Source organism: Coturnix japonica, chromosome 1 (assembly GCF_054131305.1).
Source record: "Coturnix japonica strain WE chromosome 1, WE-NBRP24, whole genome shotgun sequence".
NCBI classification, from domain to species: domain Eukaryota; kingdom Metazoa; phylum Chordata; class Aves; order Galliformes; family Phasianidae; genus Coturnix; species Coturnix japonica.
In genome coordinates this window covers 90522708-90545804 of record NC_140663.1, presented here as the reverse complement: position 1 = coordinate 90545804, position 23097 = coordinate 90522708, and the positions used below count along the sequence as shown (strand labels likewise).

Below are 23097 nucleotides of genomic sequence, written 5' to 3'. Positions count from 1 at the left end.
TAAAATCAATATACATTTATAGTGAACAGTGATAGATCAGGGATACAAAGACAAGGACAAACAACAAATGTCCAGAAAGTGTTTCTGAAGTATGAAAAAGTGTAGGGTAGTTGAGTGGTTATCACCTGAGAGAGCAGATACTGCAAGAGGTTAGGAGTACTGAGAAAGTAACCTGCAACATGGTCAGCAAGCAGAAGTTTCATATTCTACATGGAAATACTATTTAGGTGAGTATGGTGGATGTTCAGCTCACAAGGGGATCCTCTCATCCTGATTACTAAATGCAGTGGAATACTATAGCTCATGACATGATAAACTTACTGTCAGAGGCAGCAGATGCTGGAAAAGAACAATGAGCTTATCCCCTCTACACACTGTGAATGAAGGAATCAGCTCCTGCTCCCTTGTGACAGCTCTGCTGGAGGTGAGGAAATCCTGCCAAGCTACAGGGATGTAATATCAGTACTGCTATAGACATGATTCTGGGCAGCTTTATCACAGGGCTCTGTAAGGTTACTGACAGGGATCAAATGTGAAATTCATCTTTGGGAATATCTTCAGAGATCTATTCTCATTTACTACCTGAAAGAGTTCCTGTGATAGCAGAAACTCTGCATCCATATGATTAAGTGAAGTTAGTGCCACTAATCAAAACTGGACTTAATAGGTACAGTGGGAAACAAGATTACATGATAAATCACTTTTTATAGCAAATTTTTAGAGGATGGAAAGGAGGAACAACTCAATAAAATGTAAAATGTTCAGCTAGCTAAAAGATCAAACAAAAAGTAATAGTCCAAGAAATGGTTGCAGCCAAATCTCACAATTTGAACAAGAGCATAAATCTGAGAAGATAAAGTAAATAAATGTGAATAAAAGTACATGAAATTTTTAAATTAAATCAGAAAATAATGGGTTTAATTCTAAAGGGAACAGTGTGTGCCAGAATATTGAGTTATACATTGCTTTATTGAAGAGTAGGTCAAGATCCTATCAGCTCTATTATGAGGAATGTCAATAAAAGGCTGTGCAATGATAAAATGTTTAATTAAAAATGAACATTGTGCAACATATGAACTCTTTGTGTTATACAGAAAAAGAAGTCAAATGTATTACATTCTCCAAGTTACAAATTGCACCAAATCTTTTGTCCCTCTTCTCCCCCCCACCCCGTCACACATTCTTATCAGTATGAAATCTTGTATGAAAATAGTTTTATTTATATTGGCTCCTTTACAAATTAGTTTAAGATCATCTACCTCCAGGGTGCTTCAAACACTTTGAAAATCTAGGACAACTGTGCTGAGAACACTGGGGTCTTGTTCTTGGTATTCTTCCAGTTGAATAAGTGGTGTGTTTTGGCAAGTTAATTAAAAAAGTAAAGACTTAACAATGATTCAGTATGTTGATGAAAAAGTAATTGAAACTAGCAAGATTAATTATTTTACTTCATTATTTTAATATACATGCATATAGCATTAACAAAATAAAGAGTTCTAACAACTCAGTAGAGTGACACTATGAAGAAAGTATGAATGTTTTGTAAGGTGTGAATGACCTATAGATGATTCATGTTCCAGCAACAGTAGTGTAATAGAGTCTGTTACTAAAGCAAAAAAATTAATATTTACTAAGCATTTCTACTCATGTACTCATGCAATTAAAAAAAAAAAAAAAAAAAAAAGCTTATCAAATCAAGAACAGTTAGAAAAAAAAAAAAAAAAAAGCGACCATATATTCATGAGATGAGTTTGTGATCACAGATATTGGTGATATTAAAGAGCTATTAAATTATCTATTGTTTCTTCTCAGAGTTCAGCCTTGTTTGTGCTGCATTTACCTGTTGGATTGCCAGCCTATCCTTTGGGAAATAATTCTGAAATCCTTTATCTCTTATCTCTTTTTATCACATATTATTTCCTGAGTGTTGGTCTACAATTACGTATAACAGTACCACCATATTTAAGTATAGAAAAACACAGGTATAGAAATATAGTTTTCTCTGAGCATAGGATCCCCCAAATCAAGAACAAATAAACTTCAATAAGAGAGAATTACTACCTAAGAAGCAGATTTGGTAGTAATATTAAAACCTAAGTCCTCAGAGGAGGTCTACTTTGGGGCATGAACAGAACAAATCCTTCACCAGGAGCCAGCAGAGATTCCCAGGGTCATGGCCTAGCTGAAGTTAAGAGAACCCCTCCCACAAACACTGATCTCAATGGGGCCAGGATATCATCCCCATATTTTATTCATAGTATATCATCACAAATGGAAACTACGAATGAAGTATCATGAAGTGAGATGCCTATAATTCGTAATGTTTTCTTCCACAGTAATAGCCAAGACCTCTCCCTGAACTCCAACAGAGGCAAATTAGTTCCACATGTCAGATACCAACTGCAATATTTTCCCTTACACTTGATACACAATGAGGGAATGTATTACAGCGTAGAGCAATTAATGCATTTCTTTTTGTGAAATAATGAATGGCAGAACAACTCAGAAAAAATGTCGCTCACTTGAAAGGGGTGAATTGCCTGCCCATGAAGAATAGAGAAGTAGGAAAAGTAATCAATGGAAAATAAGATAAATTAAGCCCCCTACTGTCTTACATCTTCCTAGTGGTTGTTTTAGTCGCTTCATTTCAATGCTTCTTTCTTTACAGGTCTCCAGGTACTCCCACTTACAACATGCAGTTTATATTGCCTAGGTCACTTCTGAACCTAGTATTGCTAACTAATCTGTTTAGCTTTTAAGTTCTCTTGCAATAGAAATCTAATATATAGGATAGGACTACTAAGCACAGGCAACTTGTGCATCTTGCATACTCTGGGGTATCCTGCCAAGGGCTCAGCTGCTGCTCCAGATGGTCACGGGTCTATTGCAGGTTGTGTGTCATATTTACCAGTCCCATGTTTAAGTAACATACTCTCACCTCAATATGTCTTTACCAATGAGAAAACAGTAAACTGGAACCAATGCCCTCAGGCAGTGTCTATTCATTGCACTGCACTTTGACCAGAAATGATGTGAGCACATAGGAAAACATTTCTCAAAATCACTCTCATTAAACCATTCTATTAAGAAAAGCATTGATTACAGAGTGTTAATTAAGATATATTATTTCTAATAACACATTCTTAAGAGCTACAGAGTATAATTTCAGCCACAAGTAACAATCACAGCATCCCAAGAATGCTTTAGAAAATTACTCTGAGACTAACAAAATTGCATAGAACATTAGAGCCCACTATAACACTTTGAAGCGTTAGTAGCTCTGCTTGGTAGATATCAACATATAGGAAGCCACTACAAATGACAAATCAGTGTGAAGCAAATTATGGATCTAACAAAATAATTTTGTAACTGCCCCTTCCATTGTAAATACTTCTGCAATTACCCTATAGCCCTTCTTAGTCTTGCCTCTCCAACCAGGTCTCTTCCACTGTGTTCACAATTCTAAGTCTTTCATATGTATTGTCTTATTATTAAGACAATTACTGTTACTAATGCGGTAGTCTTTAGAACTAAAATTCTGTTATAAAATTATAACAATTCTTCTCACTATATAAAGCACTGATATTGTAGACACTCCCTTTTTCAAAGATGATGATAAGAATTTAAATATATCCTTCTCTTTCCAGGTTCTGCTGCTGATAATGAATGGTGAGTTCTGCTGCAGTGTTATCAAGATACCTTGAATGTACCTTCCGTTGATAATTTCAGAAGTATAACCAATGGCAGCAATAGCTGTGAGGTCAAGTATTTCTCCAAAATTTAAAAGATTTAAATACTTATTTGCCTTAATTTACATTAGGTAGAAAAGTAACTCCAGTCATAGAAAAGAAAGACACATACCTTATTCTAAGAGACCTCTTCTATTTACCAATATTACTCAGTGCTGCATGTGACATAGCCAGAAGAATGGAGCATCACACCAGACAGAAGCAGACATCTACAGCAAATGTTATTTTCCAGGTCTGTAATATAAAGAGAATGCACAGCTCATTCAGAAACAGCGACTCCATAAAATTCTGAGACTATTACTGTTCAATTCATCTTTCTCAAATTTGTCCTGTTCAACAAGGAAAAAAAATAAAAAAATAAAAAGGCAAAAACTTCCACCACTCCTAAATCTGAAAATTCAATTTGACATGTAGAATTCAAGCTTTTTTTTATGGTTTCTGCTTCTTCACCATCAATCATCTTGATCTAGTATTATAAAAGGCTTACATTTGACAAACTGATTTTTGCCATTTAGAAGTAAGGATACCATTACTTGCATGTATGATCTTTCTTGTATTTGCAAGGTAACCAATATACAACAGAATGTTGAAAACCATGGTAACAGTTACACAATGTATTGGAACCGCAAAAGTATAAAGTTAAGCATTAAATAGTTAGATATCAATGATCTAAGGATGTCTATGTATGTTCAAGTGAAAGCTACATTACTAGAAGTTCATAAATTTTGCTGATAAAGCATAACCAAAGTGGAAGCAGACTTCTGCACATAAATCTGCATGCACTTGTATACACGCACAATGAACACACACAGAAAGGATAAGTGAAGACAGATTTGATTATTGAAGAATAAGTGGAGACCACAAAGAATATATATCCTGTTCTTTTTTTTCTTTTTAATATATATATTTCTTCATGTATTCTCTTTTCCAGCCATCAGCCAGTTTTGAGCCAAGTTCAAAACACTTTGTAAACATACATAACTTCAGTAAAGTGGTGATCAAATTTACAAAATATTGATCTAATCTTGTATTGCACAAAACATCAGTAACTTCATATATCCATTACCCTTTGTGTCTGGAGTAGCAGAATTTCACTAGAACTCTATTAAACTAACACAGATTATGCAGCTCACAATTGAAGTGTATCATTTTAAGGCAAGAAGAAAGTGTAACAGATTCTTGGAGTCTGAAAGATTTTTTAGCAAATGAAGATATTTTCTATATTTTGTACTAAGACGTTTGTAAAACTGCAAAATGCAAATGTGTTCTCTTTATAATTAATGCTTCTAATGATTAAGTAGCTTTTTTTCCAAGGCAGATTTACTTTTTTAACTGGAAGTAATACAGGCACAGCAATAGCTATGCAAAACTACAAGGCAATTGATCCTGGTATAGTATACATCCTTTTTGTTAACCTTGAGTGTTGAATAATGTCTAGTCTACGTGTTTATCATGTCTGGGTATGGATACATATATGATTACAAGACTAAACCTCAAGAGACCCATGGTTCAAAATGTCAGCTCTGCATATACTGTAGATGAGCAGGCCCAAAGATGAAAACAAGCTTGGCATGTTTCTAATTGGTTCTCTTTATTAGCATTCACAGAAATCCCCACAGGCAAAGCCATTCACAGTTAAAAGTACTGAGTTTCAACTATTTTTGTGTAACATAGTTAACCCTTAAGATATAGATTTTAATACAGGCAGGCACTGGCATTGTTGGTTTTGTTATGAAACTTAAATTTTAATGTTAATTACAATTAATTAATTAATGTTAACTTAAATGTTAATTCTCCACAGAATCACAGAATGGCCCAGGTTGGAAGGGACCTCAAGGATCATGAAGCTCCAACCCCCCCGCCTGGCAGGGCCACCAAACTTCCACGTTTTCTAGATCAGATTGCCCAGGACCCCATCCAACCTGGACTTGAACACCTCCAGGGACAGGGCATCCCTGGGCAGCCTGTTCCAGGACCTCACCACTCTCCTAGTAAAGAACTTCCCCCTAACATCCAACCTAAATCCTCCCTCTTTCAACTTAAAACCATTTCCCCTAGTCCTACTATTATCGGCCCTTTCAAAGAGTTTACTCCCCTCCTGATTATAGGTACCTTTCAGGTACTGAAAGGCTGCAATGAGGTCACCCTGCAGCCTTCTTTTCTTCAGGCTGAACAAGCCCAGCTCCCACAGCCTGTCTTCACAGGGGAGGTGCTCCAGCCCCCTGATAATCTTTGTGGCCCTCCTCTGGACCCTTTCCAGCAGCTCTTAAATGGTAGTCATTCAATATGAAACTAAGCAACTGTTCCACAGTATGACTTTCTCCTTCACTTCACATACTTTCGAAGTGATATTCAATCTTCCTAATGTAATAGGAGAGTAACTCAAAGCATGTAGAGCTGCCCTAAAACTTTCAGAGCTTCCAGGGCATAAACATTTATGAAGAACACTTCATGCAGCTTCATCCTTGTTGAGGAACTCAGGTGAGATCTACTTTGAATATGCTGAAACAGTATCAGCAATACATTTCACTTTATAGCTGAGGAAACTTGGGATTTAATATATAGATTATAAAGACAAATAATCAAAATCTATCAAATAAGAAAAGGTATGTTCAACATTATAAAGTGTAAGTCTTTGATAAGGAACTACAGTACACCTAATTGAAATAATCACTTTGTTGAGTGTCACAAGCAGAGTTACAGTGGAAATCAAAACTTTTTTTTCTTAACAACACAAAACTCAGTGAGAGGCAACAGGGCAATATCAAGAACAAATCTCATGATACTGATACGCTTTCTTCTTAATTCTGAAGTTTTATACTAAAAACTGTTACAGTAATCCAGTAAAATCTTCAGAAGTACTTGGGTAGTGTCATCTAACGTGCTCCTTTGAAGACAACTGAATATGTAATTACCAGCTGATCAAAGAAGTGGGCCACTAAGTTCCCAAGCATGTTTTTCCTATTTCCTTATTTCACCAGTATGATTCCCTGAAATCCATTTTGGTTTCATCCAGAATCCACTATGTTGATGAATTCTCTTAAATATACTTAATCTTACTAAAACCAGACACTCTAATTTTTTTTTAGCTGACTCCAGTTAAATACCAGGAAGCCAGCAGGGAAAAGTTTAATCACACCTATTCCTATTGTTTTCACTGAAGTATCATCATCCAGAGCAGAAAGGATACCGCACTTAATATCCATGGCTAAAGATGAGGACTGTTACCGTGAACTTAGTGCAACAAGTTGCCTGAGCTGCCAGTAGTAAAGCCTGTATTTCTGAGGAACAAGGTATCACTAACTGAAGGAACAGTACTTGGATTCCATCAGCTGGTTCATTTCAAAATAAAGTTCTCCTTAACCAGATTCATGAAAGACATACTATGATGGCAAAGTGATATGAACAAAGAGGACTAAGGGTATTCTGTTTGATTTTAAGGTATGGTCAGATTTTTGTGTGCAAACAATGTAGGAGCATTTAAAATGAAATAAAAGTCATTCCCCAGAGTTCTAAAAAGTCTGTAGTTCAAATGTTACAATTTAGCAGACTCTGTGAAAATAATGTTTTACGTCAATTAATGCTGGATCTGATTTCATCTTTGTAATTTGAAACTTCAACTCTTTACACATTATTTTCCATGTTTTCAAATAAATATTTATTTCACTAAACAAGATGGCTAACGTGCTATTCCTGACCTTCAGTGCCTCTGAAGTTGATCTGAGAAGATGCAACCAGTCCACAGACCTTTGAACATTTTTAGAATGGATCTTATAAATAGAATTCGGAGGTTTTCAAACATGGGTAAATATTTGCTTGATGTGCCCATACACCATGAGAAAGGTCACTTCTGTCACATAATTCAGTCAAAAACAGAAGTGCTAGGATTCTTTTCTAAACTTGTTTGAGTTAGTGTGACAACTGGAAAATAAACCATATGTGACATCATCTTTAGATGATATACTCAATTTGATACCTACCACAATACAATGAAACAAAAACTGATTAATTCCCAGGACTCTGACCAAACAAAGGTTTGGGTCTTTTTTTCCTTCCCAGAAAGGACTGATACACAGTGTTGCTAGTCTGGTGAGGTAACTAATTATCCAAATACATAAAAAAGCCTGTAGCCTTTTTATTTAGAATCATGGAACTGAATCATTAAAGTTGGAAAAGACCTCTCAGATCATGTGGCCCAGCTGTTGACCATACCCACCACCATACCCACTAACCAGGTCGTGAAATGTCAAATCTACATGTTTTTTCAAAACCTTCTGGGATGATGACTCCACCCCCTCTCTGGGTGCCCTGTTCCAGTGCATTACAACTCTTTCTAAAAAGGCGTTTTTCCTAATATCCAACCTAAACCTCCCCCTGGTGTAATTTAAGGCCATTGCCTCTTGACCATTGACTATTGCTAGATACCTGGGAGAATAGGCCAACCCTTACCTTGCTACGTTCTCCTTTCAGGTCATTGTAAAGAGCGATCAGGTCACCGTGAGCCTCCTTTTCTCCAGACTAAACAATCCCAGCCCCATCAGCCGCTCCTCATAGGACTTGTGCTCCAGACCCTCTGCCAATTTCACTGTCCTTTTTTGAACACGTTCCAGGGCCTCAATGTCTTTCTTGTAGGGAGGGGCCCAAAACTGATCACAGAACTCAAGGTGCAGCCTCTCCAGGTCCAAGGACAGGGGGCCAATCTATTCCTTAGCCCTGCTGACTACACTATCTCTGATCCAAGCCAGGATGCCATTGGCTTTCTTGTCAATCTGGGCATACTACTGGCTTATTGGTTACAGCCAGCTGTGACTAATATTGACTAATACCTCCAGATCCTTGTCCTCCACATCTTTCCAGCCACACTGCCCCAAGCCTGTAGCGCTGAACGGGGGCAATTGTGACCAAAGTGCAGGACCTGGCAGCTGGTCTTATTACAGCTCACACAATTGGCCTCAGCTAAGCAATTCAGCCTGTGAAGGGCCTTCCTATGTTCAGGCATATCAACACTTCCTCTCAGCTTGGCGTCATACACAAACTTACTGAGGTTGCACTTAATCTCTTTGTCCAGATCATCAACAAAGATTTTAAACAGGACAGGCCCCAGTACCAACCCCCAGGGAACATCACTTATGATCAGTCACCAGCTGAATGTGACTCCATTTACCACCACACTCTAGGCCTACCCATCCAGCCAGTTCTTTAGCCAGCCAAGACTGCCTGCTTCTCCAGAATACTGTGGGAGACAGCATCAAAGGCTTTGCTGAAGTCTAGGCAGAAAATATCAACAGACTTTCCCTCATAAAATCATAGAATCACCAAGGTTGGAAAAGACCTAAAAGACCTAAAAAGATCATCCAGTCCAACTGTTCACCTATTACCAACAGTTCTCAATTGTTAGGAAGATTACTTTACTTTTTTATAGTTAAAAAACTGCTTTTTGTTATAGTTGCCACAGTTTGTAATGTAAAACACTACCACAGACAGAGATGTTTCTTTCTACCAAAGAGAAATTAAGTAGGAGATTAACAAAAGCAATAAATAAGTAAATAAATAAGTAATCAGGGAGTAGGAATCTCTTCCTGCAAACTTCTCTTTAGAAATTGTCTTCAGCAATTTCCATTTGTAGACATTTGTTTTTTGATAGCAGATTATTACAGAAAATCAAGCTTCAGGATGAATTTGAAATATATTTTGCACCAACCATAGATGTGGCTCAGTGCATCTGTCACTTTACCATATGTGTACTGGAATTAATCTTTATACTGTGCAAGGCTTCCCCAATAGCTTCACACTAGAGCAGATCACAGAGAGTTATTGGATTTATTATCCTTTTATTGATCTTCCGAAGGCATTTGGATGGATTGATTCTGATATGCTGCTCCTTAGACATATTAGACAGATTACATAAACAACAAATTTCAGAGCAGCTGACTGTGACCAGGTCAATATCTCACAGGAAGTCCTTGCTCACACATACCCATCCCTTGCCAGGAGCATGTCAGTCTTCTGATTTACATCTGTCAACATATGATCTGCAAAACAGACTACAAATTGGGGGACTTAAAGCACCCTAATTTTGTCTTTTGAAATTAGACTATATTTGTGGCTTAATAATATGCTGCTTTGCATAAATACTCTGAAATACTTCATTATTCTACTGTTATCTATCAAAAGGAAACGTGCCTTCAAAGATGAGTCACTTTTGTATTGCTACTTTTTGCTTTCAAACCTGCCAACTTCTGACAAAATGGACAGCCCTCTGCAGGATGATTTAGTTTTAATTGTGAAGCAGAACAAAAAGATTAAAGCATGTTTAGCAAGTTTTAAAAAGGTGACATGATAGACTCTGACAAGGGAATGTGAGGCATATCACAGAAGATTCAAAGCCTAACATAGACTTTCCCTTACTATGATAAATACATCTCATGCTTATGAACTGCTCTCCTTGCAACAAGTCTCATCACACTGCCCAGTAATTACAGGCTACTTCTCTTTACTATCCAGGCACATTCCTTATGGAAAATGTTACTCAGAAGTGCTTAAACCCTACACAAACCAATGGTATGCTCAGCCAAGGACTATGTACAAGGTCTGATTTGAAAGTAATGCCTCCTATTTTATTATGTTGGTCCACAATGTCAGAGGTGGATGCTGGTGGTATGGTAATAAAGGTTGGACCTTCCCACCAATATTCCACTACATTTTGTTGCCCGATTACAGATGGCAGCAAAGGGGCAGTCTGACAAAGTAGCACCTGACATGGAAATGTGTGTGCGAAGCAAAGGTGTGTCATTGAATTCCTTGATGCAGAAGGAATTCTACCCACTGACATTCATAGACACTTGCTGAATGTTTATGGAGATAAAATAGTGGATGTGAATACACTGAGGTGGTGGGTGCTCTGTTTCAGCAGTGGCAACAGTAATGGGAAAGATAAGCCACATTCCAGATAGCTGTGCAGATTTTTATGAGTGTGACATGCAGGCTCTTGTTCATCTCTGGCAAAAACGATTATCTACTGATGGCAAATATGTTGAAAATAGTATTTTGAAGCTGAGAACTTGCTCTGTCAAACAGCATTATTGTGCTCTTTGTATCTGTTGTAGCTTTTAAGGAAATAAATAGGAGGCATTGCTTTCATAGCAATCTAGGTATTTCTAAACTTGGAGTTTGGCTCCACCGACTCCGCTTTCACTGGATTTGTAGGAGCTACCCAGCACAATCCTCCTGAAAGCCAAGGTCTCCTAAAGGCACAGCAGGCTGGGCTAACCAAACCACTAGCTTCAGTGCTTCAAGTCCAGGGATGGAGGAACCCATCCATAATCAGGATCTTTGCCTTGTCATTTCTGTGCTTCATCTCTCACCTGAACTGAAGAAAATGCTGGGTAGGAGGGAGAGAAGAAGATAACAGTGTAAAAGTTAGAGTGCTTACCAGATGCTGTCTCAAATTAATCAACAAGCAATAAAGAGGAAAAGAACCTAATTCCACTTTTCATTAATTTTTTTAGAACTCCTGAAGCTAGATTTCATCAGTATTTACTTCCAGATTATTTTTTTGTCTTCAAAAGACACACCAACCATGAGAAAGAAATGCAATAGTTTTGACCAGTTCCTCTAACTCATTTTGTTTTGTATTTTAAATACAAAAATATAATTATTAGGATAGCTGCAAAAAGAGCAAATATGATGTATCATATCCTTCTGTTTGTTTGCTTGATGGTTTGTTTGCATTAAACAATCAACACACACACCAGTTCCCCCTCAAGAAAATGTCCTAGGTGCCAGGCCATGGATGATTCTGACTACATTCTGGTCCTGAGGACTTCATTAATTTTTCAGCTATGAATACCTGATGAACATTTCAAATCCAGTTTGTGTCTGTTGTTTGAATAGACAACTGGGGAGTATCTCCCATGTTAACTTTATCTGAAACAAAATGAGTTCACATGCTCTAAGATCATTTCATGATGTGACTGAAAGCACAAAAAATGTAGGCCATTTTTTTTATGCAAGTCTGCTTTATGTGTACCCAAGTGAATTCCTTCTGGTGTCAATGGAGACAACATACAATTCAGAAGCAGCCTTAGCCGAGGTTTTCAGATGGGTGGTTGAATTATTGATCAGAGAATACTTAAAGAAAGGATAACAAGTATACTCAGAGAAACTTGTCCACTGGAAACATTTCCCCCAGTAAATTTAGAATAACTTCAGAATTATTAAAAATAAATCTAAAAGGAACTGGATATTAAGTTAATTTGAATATTTTCCAGAACAAGTCAAGATACCAGACGAAAGACAAGTTTATAAGTCTACAGAGAGACAGAAATAGCAGGTAATTATTTTCTGTTGGTATAGTGAATACAAAAAAGGAAAAAATAAATTAAAAAAAAAAAAAAAAAGAAGAAGAAGTATAATGTAGTACAAAAAACAGTCTTCACACCATGAGTCCTAACCAGGACAGAGGACTTCTCATTTAAATTATGCAACTAGCAAAAGGAAGAAAATTACAAAACCTTTTAGAAGATGTGGCTTTTTTTTTTTTTTTTTTTTTCCCCCCCACATAATTAGATAGACCCTAAAGGCAAGCAACAAAGAAGAAAAATGATGAAAATGATGAAAATGAACTTACACCTTATGAGGTACTTAAAAGTTCCTCTGTAAAGTCTTCTAAGAATTCAAAGTTTACCTGAAGGTATTTCAGCTCTCATCTGTTCCCATCTAGACCCATGCATTTCTAAAGGACGAGAAATTCAGAATTCATAGTTCACTGCCTTCAGTATTAAGGGAACAATTGATCCAACCCATGCATGCTGGGATTTTCAAAGAAGCCTGAGGTAATAACGTGTTCAAATGACATTTAAATTCAATGGAAGTAGATTTCTAATTCCTTAAGGCCCGATGAAAATTATATCTGCAACATCCAATAACCTAAAACCAAAGAAATTAAAATTTTGAAAGACTTTCTGTGAACTAGCAACTATTGATTATTTAATGTCTGATTAAAATTTCTTAATAACTGCCTCCAGAACTTCACAGTAGGAACATTAGCACTCACATTTCTATTTCTCATAAACATCAATTCCACCTGACATTGTGTTTTATTCAACATGAAAGCTATCTGGAAAGTAATCCTGCATAGTGGTAGGCAAAGTCATAAAAGCTATCAAATGAATGCTACCAACAAAAATTTAGCTAAACTAGGAAAGATGCAATCCTTCCATAACAACATAGATTAGAAAGTAAAATATTTTCATTTCAGAAAGAAGGTAGACATTTAGACTCACATCCCTGCTTCCATACAAGCACAACAGGAGGCATTCATGAGTCCAGTTTTTCAGTTATTCCAGACTGAGTTCTCCTATTCCCATGCAGTACACCCTTCATAAAGGCTGGAAAGCCCTTGGTTTTGTCACAGTGTAATGCAAAATCAAACAGCCCAATACTATTTCATGAAAACAAATTCTTGGCTTTCATCCAGCTCTATAGTCCAGTCTTTGACCTTCAGTCACAAACAGCTATACAGTCTAATACTCCATAAACAAGTCCCTACACTGTCCCACAATAGAAGGCCAGTGGTCACTCCTCCCTTGCCCAAGGCATGAGTAGTAGAGCCCTGACCTTTTGTTACAGGGACATCAAGAGGCAACTTGACCAACATTTCTGAGAAATTTCCAGCCAGTTGTAATTCTTACTTTACAGTTCAAAAATTCTGATTACCACAATTACTGGTTGTGCAGACTTTACGTTCATAACACAGGAAGAGATCACACAGACCTTACTGTAAAGTTACCTGTCATTCCTTAGTTGGTACTTTGAGGGTTAGGAATATCTGCAAATCATGAGGTTTTGGAATTTTTCTGTAGAAGTATTAGAATGGGAGGAAGAGAAATTCATGTTTGATCTAATAAGGAACAAATATCTAAAAGCAAATACATTCTATTGTTTCAATGCAGAAATGCAAAATAGCATTACTTGTTTGCACACCAAGTCAATTTTATTTTGGCTCTAAACATGGAGAAATGAAGGCACTAAGAAACTGTGTGACTTTCCAGCAGTGAAAAGTAAATGTTAAGAACTATGGACAAGATTCCCAACTACCTTGTGTCCTGCCTGCAACTGCTCTCACTAAATTCACTTGCTTTGCAAAGCATGTTGCTTTTGCTCTATTAACCAAGTAATCCAGTGAAGAAATTTTCCTTGTTATATATAGTTGGCTGTATATACATGCCACAAGGACAATGAACAGGAACTTTCTGCAAGTAATTACCACTGCAGGTGCCTGATGATACTTTTTAGTTGCACATTAAGTTAGAAAAATAAGGTAGTTGTATTTTGTGTGTTTTAAGTAGATGCACACTTCAGAAATCTCTCTTGCACATTAAACTCTGACACAAGGAGGAAAAATCTTAAGGGGCCATGTCCCATGCAATATATCCAAGCATGAACTGCTGCAAGTTTATAGAGCAAAGTAAACACTTTACAATATTTGTAATCAAGACAGGGAGTCTTTTATTGCTTTGCAGAACTCTACGCCAAGAAGAAAATGTAGCTGTTTTGTTTTGTAACGACACAGCATGCTGTTAGTTTGGGTATAATGCCAAAAAATTCCAATATTCAGGGAAGAGTTGCCTGGAATCCCTTCAATGTCTCAAAATTGAATCTGAAAGGATTGAACTCCCTTCCCCTCCCACCCTGAACTTCCCCAAAGGGCTCCCAAAGGACTATATAATGAGTAGACCCATGGGAATACAGTGAGGAACTTCATGATCATCTGGGTCTGACCTACAGTATATGGAAGGTTAGAGACCTCCTGGCCCTCCTGTCAGCTAAAGGCAACCACCTTGGAATTTCTCCTGCTGTGGTTTCTTGTCTATTCATCAAAATCACTCTCCCCCGTTCCCCCCAGTAGTTTTAAGATCACATCATTGCTCCACATGGAGTCCTTTCCCTTTCTGCCTGAAGAATTTGAGACTGGTCTGAAATTCAACCAAAAGGACATACTGTCTTGCACCTCACATCTAGAGGCTTCAGATACAGAGTGGAGAGGGAGATGAAGAGGGTGACTAGCTGAAGGAAGATGCAAGGCGGCTTGCATGGCTGTGGCACAGTGCAGCCCAGGAGAAAGGTGGAACAGAGCATACTCATCATCTCCATGCATTCAAAACACAATAAAAGACTTAGTGTCCCAGAAGAACTGTTACATAAACATTTTACAGTGGTTCCTACCACCCCAACAAACAAACAGCATCTCCAGCATTCAAATATGCTACAGGGAAATATTATTCCTCTTCTGGAAGGTTTCAGAGCTCAGAATGTGAGCTCAGTCTGAGCTTTGCTATTGAAAAAGACACAGCCCAATGCTAAGCAAAATCATCCAACAAAGTCTAGTTCCTGAGACATTAATTATAATGAAAAATAGAGTTATAGTCTGATCTTTGCGTTGGAACCCAGCAATTGGCACATATATATATGTTTATATAAACACATACACACATGCACATCTGCTTTATTAAAAGCAATGCCTCACTTGTCATTTTTATATGTTATCATGCTGTATCATATGCATGTTGTGTACATATAGCTATTACTTCCTCTTTATGCTGTTAATGACAAATCTGACCAAAAATTCACCCCTTTCCAGTGAGCCTCCTGACATCAGCACAGCATTCTCAGTGTAGGTACTGCAGTAACCACTTTGTACATTACACGGGGATGGAAATGTTAGCACTTTTCACAGAATAAGTGAAAGGTCCAAATATCTCACAGCTGATCATACACTTACTTGATTAAACTGCTGTCACCTTCAACTTACATCAAGCAAGCAAACATGTCTTCACAAGATAGGAACACAGTCCAGACCTCTCATATATTTATGTGGTTGTAATAACTAAGAATTAAAATGTGATAGCACAGTATTAAGAGATGCAAAAGATCATAGGTTGAAAATTAGATTTTTTTCTATCTTCCATAGAACTGTGGGCATAACTAACCACTTTAGTTCCACTTCTCCACCTCTGAAATTTGCATAGACAACCCTAGAAAATACACAAATATAAACAAATAAATTGCATAGGTTGACAAAGTATGGATCTTACTAAAAATAATATATTTTTTAAAAAAGCAATAAAAATCCAACCCGTATTAACTCCTAAAAAATGATCCAATTTTTTTCCCATTTTTCACACCAAAAAGTCAGCCACCTACCCCTCTGGACAGCAATACCACTGAGCACACGCTCTATGTTTTACAGATTTAATAGTATGCGGTATGCCCCTTGCTTTATATAGTTGAGTTTAACCAAGTCACATACTCCTTTACAAGATTAATATTGCTAGTTTGTGGACAATGCTGTATAATTATCAAACTATTCTTATAGGTGGAAATACACATATTTTAAACTGTTTCCCAGCATAAAGCCACTGGTTGTACCTGTATGTACAGTACCTACCAGATTTTTTTGTGTGTTGATCTAACTAACAAGATGAATAAAGTTGTTTTGTTGATTTGATTTTATTATTATTTTTTAATGTGTAAAACCTTAGCAGTGTGCATAGCATTCATTAACGCCTCCCCCCCCCCCGCCCTCCACCCCATAGATGCCATTTCAGACATGTTCACATAAACCCAGCCAGCAAATGACTTCCCGCTGTCTTATCCTTCCAGTAGTGGTGATCTGGCCCTGAACATTAACATGAAGCAATATGAAGTTTCCAGTTACACTTTTTATTGCTTTTGAATCCAGCCGGAAACTTCACCTTAACCTTCTAAGTACTGCATTAATCACATCCTCATTGTTTGCATTCGCAGATGGGTAGTATAAATGCGAGGAAAACAATGATTCAGTACTTCACAAAATCTGAAACAATACGATCTTTCGTCCTTTCTGCTCACCCTTTTAAAACTACACCGATACCAATTCTTACCAAAACAAATCTCTACTAAGTTACAGTGCTTTCAGATCAATTGGGGGTGGGGGGGTGGGTGAAGCATTCAGACGCTGCTTCAAAATGTGTTTTCTGCTTCCTTGTTAACATTTAAAGTATCTGAAGATCACTTGGGTGAGAAAAAAAGACAATAAATGCAGTTCTCCAATTCAGGATTTGAGAAAAAAGCCGCTCTACTGCACTGCTCACCCCTTAGTGTCTTTACTCCTTCATCCTGTAAGGGGAAATAAGTTACTCTGTCCTAGAATTTCTGAAGCTAGAATAAAACTGCATCTCTATTATAAAATCTTACAGAGTTGTTCAGCAGCTGTAAAATGCTACAACAATAACATGCTTTGCAGTACACAAGAGAAATTCATGCGTAATTTCCATTAATATGGTAAATAACTTTCTTTTGGATTCATTCCTACTACATCCTTGTAGAAGATTCCTGTGGGACTGAAGAAGTCATTCAGGATATTAATGCTGTTTAATTTTGCAATTAGTGGGACATTTCATTTGACCTGAAAGTTCATCAGGTTTCAAACCAGACTGAAAGTGTTTCTCACTTAAGGAAAAGAACTGTGTTAAACTTCAAGAAAAGTGAAACCATGAATGGTATATAAATCTAAACATTAATTAAGCAAAAATAATTATTAAACATTATTCTACATGTTTAGTTGGCTTTATACTTTTATGACGAAAGAAAGATAGTTTAAAACAGATCATCTTTTCACTGAAGGAAGATGTTGATCAAAGCCTCTGATTGCTACTTCCATTCATTCTGCCAATGGAACCCTTGCTTGTATAGAACTTACTTTAAATAAATGATTTATTCAGATGTTTTTAAAAATAAAAAATTTAATTTGAAAAATTTTAGATACGTTATCACTGTTCTTAGAACACTTCTGTCTTTATAATGCAGCCCTTTGGAAAAAGAACAAAATTAATCGGAGAGATCATAAACCATTTCAAATATATCTCTCAAATTTCACCCGTGCTCTTTGGAGCTAGAAAAGATTTCAGACTTCTCTCTCTCTCAGAGAGAATAATATAAGTTTAGGGACTGCAGCCTGTGGTAATTTTTAAACTAAAGTCTTCTTGCTAAAAAAATTAGCGAGTAACTCAGTTTACATCTAACAAAATATGTTCAAAGCCAAAACGCAAATGGCTTTGAGCTTGGATACTGGAAATACATTAATAGCAGAACCCAGCAAATTCCTGTAATAGTACCTACACCAATGCCTCGGCACCTGAGCCTTCACTTCACTTCTGGGTCGCAGTGGGATTACTCCAGGAGTAAAGTTGCTCCCTGTGTTAGCATCTCTTAAATGAGATCCATAATTACAGCTGGCAGTTGGAAAACTGAAGCAAAAATGAATTAGCATTTCAAATATTTCACTATATAAACTATTCCCATGTCACCAATTACAGTCCCATCTGTACAAAATAGTACCAAAAATACTTACATTTTAATATCTTTTCCTTTCATCAAAGTTCTCTAAATATCTTGCTCATATTAAAAAAAAATTAACAAGCCTGTATCTTCAGCATCGAGAACCCTATCAAATGGTCAGTGCTTCTATCACCAGCAGCAACATGTTAACATAATGCAAGGCATTTTTTAACACTGGAATAAATTCATTTCAACAGCAGTATAATTTTATTATTTTTCCAGTCTTGACCACCTTAAAAATACAGATTTTTTTCCGAGGTAGAAGGGTTAATATGAATATGCTATCTGATAGAAACAAATAGGAAGGTAAGTTGTCTTAGGAAATGTGATTCTTCTATAAACTCGAGCATATTCTAGAGCTTTTTTTCTTTCCTTTTCTCTCCCTTCTTACTCTTTATACAATAGTGCTCATTTGCTTCAGGATTTATGAAACTCAAGATAATAAATCCTCAAACTCGGAATACGCTGTTAGAGAAGAAAGTTGGAGCAGCCCCAGTTCATGTTTGTTTTTAGAGGAAAACTCATCTCGAGGGCAAAAGCAGTTCAAAAGTATATGCCGACTTCTCTACAGAATGTATCCTATGCCTCTGAAGACCAAATCTCTTCCTATTGGAGTGTTTGGGACTCATCAGGGAGACTGAGGAAAAGACATTCGTACAAGCCAAAAGACCCTAGCTACCCTCTGCATTCTATTAAAAGGGAAAAAACATAATACCGTGCACATTGTTCTATTTATGTGCTGTTTCCATGCATACACTGTAACATTATGGGAAATACAAAAAGCACAGTGTAGAAATTTTATGAATTACTGTAGAACTTATGGGAAAATAAAGAAAAAGCTCTGAATAGAGAAAGGCAAACATCAATAAGGAAGAATTGTTTTATCTGTTTATCAGTGTCTATTTCTTCTCTTTGCAATGTGAAAGACAGAGAAAAAAAATCTTGTCAAACTATCTGGACTCGGTAATTCAGGAAAAAAACAGAATGAAAATGCTAAAATCAGAATGTAAACAGATATGTGAAAATAAAGAATCATCCAGCAGGTTTATCTCAGAACTCCTGTTAAATTCAAATAAAAATTAAACTGCCTGAAGCTCTGTACAAAGGTAAATAATTTACGAACACAGCAGGAATGGTTCATCAGAAACAGGCAGTTGAGAGAAGTTTCAGAAATGGAGAAGTTTGAAAATAAACCCACTGCTGACAGGAGGGAGGGAACAACAAACAGAATACTTTCACGCTGTCACATTTCAGAGCTTTATTTTAAGTTACCAATTTAAAATGTAACGATGCATGTTGCATAGTTGCATGTCATCTCTTCAAGCGCTTGCTCCTAGAGTACCAGCAGCCCAAAAAAATTTTCTCAGACAAACAGGACTAGCTACGAGTACAGTCATTTGAAGAATCTCCTCCACAACAATCTGTGGCATATGTTAAAGCAGCAGATGACCTTTGCCTGGCTATGACACTCCTGTTATGACACAGTATGTTTATTCTACAGCACTCTAGTTAGAAGCCTGCGTCATAGGAAACCTCTACTATAACTTTCCATGGAAAAGCATTTTGAAGTCTTCCTCAAATCCTCTGAAGCTATAAAAGCCAAAATATTGTAGCTCAGACCCTGCTATGAGTTATGTTTTTCAGTGCTAGAATTCTGTGCAACAGTGCCAGCTTATTATACTTACTATCTGCCTGATTAGCCTTGAGAACAAATTGCTTTTCAAAAGTTGGACAAACTGTTTTTCTCTGTTATAAAATCTTAAACTTTTGAGTTGGATTTTATAGGTAACTGACGGCCCAGTGCTTTGGGATACTCATGAAAGTAAGAGCTCACACAGTTTGCCTATCAACTAAAATCACTTTCCACTGAGAGAATGCATATGTAAACTGGAGTGATCAGTGTGAGTATGCCCGCAGCGCTGCTTCCCCACGTATTCAGGGGAGCAAGGCAAAAATGCGGTTAGGAGTAACACAGACTGAAGTGTTTCCTCCCTCTCACTCCCAGCTCAAACATCAAGCTGGCGAATGCAGGGCTCATCAACCAGAGGGTTTAAAAATAAGCCTACAGAACAAGCAGGCAGAGAGCAGAACCTCAGAGGTGATTCACTTGATGGCAGACACTGCACCGCTCAGTGAGGAATGGAGTGCTTCTATTTAACAACTGCTCTTCTTTCTGCAGGAGGAGTGCCAGACCAGAAGCGGCATCAAAACAGACAGACGGACAGATGAGATGATCATTTTTTTTTCCTCGCAGAATGAGAACCCAAACAAAACCGAGCCCCCAAAACCATTATCTTGAAAAACAGAAAAGATCTTCATGAAGCACAAAGTCAGCGCAGGGACAGCAGGTGCTGCCATTCTGCGCTGTTCGGCTCAGGGATCTCTTTGTGCGCCCACAGAAAGAAAAACAGTCCCATTTGTAGACCTCACGGGGAAACAAAGAACTTCAACAAGGAGCTGCGATACACATCTTACGCCATTAAACGTCTTCACCAGGAGAGAGAGAAAAATCTCCTCCCGCTGTAAGCAGCCGTGGACACCTTTTGTTCACTGATAAATATTTGCCTTTGTCTTTTGTGATAAGGTCTGCTGCCTTCGTTTTGCACAGAAAGGGCTCGCTTGTTTCTGGATAAAAAACATTTAATTAAGATCATTTCCGATTCCCTTCCCTCCCCCCCACCCCGTGTGCCAGGGAAAAAGGCGAGAAACAGGAGGAGCACTGGCACTGCTTCCTCTGGGGGAGGAATGAGCGCCCAGCAGACGCTGGGCAGCCAAGTACAGGGGCACTGCATGGGGGCACTGGACAGGCGCAGCAGGGGCCCTGGCAGGGGGTCACGGCCCAGCTTGGACTGGCTGGGTGGAGGGGTGAGACGATTTGTCACTCTTTCGTTTTTTCCTGCATGGCATTAGACTGAGACTTCGTCTATTCCATATGTAGGAGTTGGACTTTTCAAAACAATTCCCACTGTTGAACTAGTTTAAATATTGAACAAAAAAGTCAGGGAAGCAGCACCATAACACCGTATTTACTCATACATAACGTACACAGCTTCCAAAGCTGCTATCCCTCATAAGTCCATTCATTTACTGGAACTAATGCTTATTGTTATTGACTGCCTACAGTACATGATTCTGAAATATTCCTGCGTGCCACCCACTTGGAGCAACATTGGCACATGTGGGTTCACCTGCAAAGCTCAAACCACTCCATCACCTTCCCATAAGTCCCTGTGGACAACACATCCAGATTGCTCACGTCCCCTTGTGTGAAATTTTGCTAAGAAACATCAACAAAAATATGAGTTCAGGAATACTAAACAAAACCAAAACAAACAAAAAGACGATATGAGACAAAAACAGCAAAACTAGGAAATATGCAAGAAGTTGGAAGAATTGTTCCTACAATCCAGACATAAAACATGGAGATGAGCTGATGACTCGGACATGTCACAGTCCTCAGAGGTTCTCATTTGGAGAGAGCTGTCATATTTAGAAATCACAAAATTTAATCATATATAGAAAGCACAGAATCCCATATTTTTTTCCCTTTGAATCTTAATACAGTGAGCTACATTTCTGTATGAGCTGTATCAATTTTCAGAGAGTAAAACCATTCTTTTTCTTTTTTTTTTTCCTTTTGGGAATACCAAGGTTTGTATTTCATTAATTAATTTCAAGAATTCTTCATTGTGTGACAGTAAAGACATGACCATAAAGAGAGAGGGGGAAAAAAAAAAAGTTAATGTAAATAAATCAATGTCACTCTATCCCTCTCCAGCCATCTGTCTCTATAAATACAGACACAAAATATCAGAATTTGCTAAAAGCAGCTATGCTAAAAGTCTATCACATTATTGTTCCAAGTGAAAAACGAGAGCAAAAAAGCTCTACCAGTATCATCTTACCTGCCTTTTAGGGAAAAGTGTAAAAAACACAACACGCAAGAAAAACTGCAAGCTGAGAATGCATCTGGATTAGCCACAGCAACTGACCGAGTGAAAATGAATCAGACTCACATTTTCTTGAAATGAAACAGATTTCTCCACTTCATATTGACACATCAAAAATATGATCACAGCTCCACTTGAAATTACAATACTAACCGTACTGCTCAATGCTCTCAGCAGGTTTGTTCATCAAAGCATTCCTTTAACAAGAAGTACTTTTATGATCCCATAAATGTTGTGCTAATAGTTTTGAATGGTAAGTGCACTTTAGGGTGCTTTGTACAGTGCCATTTGCTAAACTCACTCATAGCAGATAACCAAGAGTCTCATTTTTAATCTCTGTTAGTAATTAAAAGTTCTAAATTAGATTCCTTGCTAGAAGTCTTGATCTTCCTAAAATTTAAGCCTGAAAGTAAAGATTATTTTGCTAGCACCACCACAGATTTCACAGAAGCATCTCAAGGGGGCCCTTCATGTATAAAATCAGTACCTGAAGGACAGTATTTTTAAGGCAATAGTAATACAAAATCTTTGGCACATCTGTAAGCAGAAGGACACAAGAAAGGATGCATTTACATTTTTATAGGCGAGGAAATTCTGTAGCAATGATGTACCACAAACAGGGTGCTGTCTTTTCACAGTTTGTGTGAATTTGACAACAAAGAAAGCCATAAACAAGACCAAAGAGTGTAATGGGATTAATCCAAGATTATCTTAATTGATCTTTTACATAAGTACAGTGAAACCACATTCACTTAAGAGCATTCAAGAGGATAATGAGTAAGTGGGAATTACCTAACTGTAACTTCAGCACAGGACTCATGGTATTGAGCAACCATGCACAGTATTGGACGTAAGTTAAACTAAGACAAAGATTAAACACTTCTGTCACTTACTGAAGGACCACCAAGACACCTACCTATGTTACAACTTCTGTTTATACAGCAGGACAGATAATAATAGCTGTAAACTTAGACTACTCTATTCCAGGGACACTTAACATACATTGATGTTCTAGAAAA

The 23097-nt window shown here is 37.5% G+C and overlaps 1 protein-coding gene across 42 annotated transcripts in view; it reads right to left on the bottom strand.

Moving 5' to 3' along the window:
- LOC107322457 (uncharacterized) overlaps positions 1 to 23097 on the bottom strand; it is a 416365-nt gene that overhangs the window by 261245 nt on the left and 132023 nt on the right. For all 42 annotated transcript variants that reach the window (XR_014938941.1, XR_014938924.1, XR_014938907.1 and 39 more), the window contains one exon: positions 3862 to 3983. The gene's annotated coding sequence lies outside the window, so the exon portion shown is untranslated. The remainder of the gene's footprint in view (positions 1 to 3861; positions 3984 to 23097) is intronic.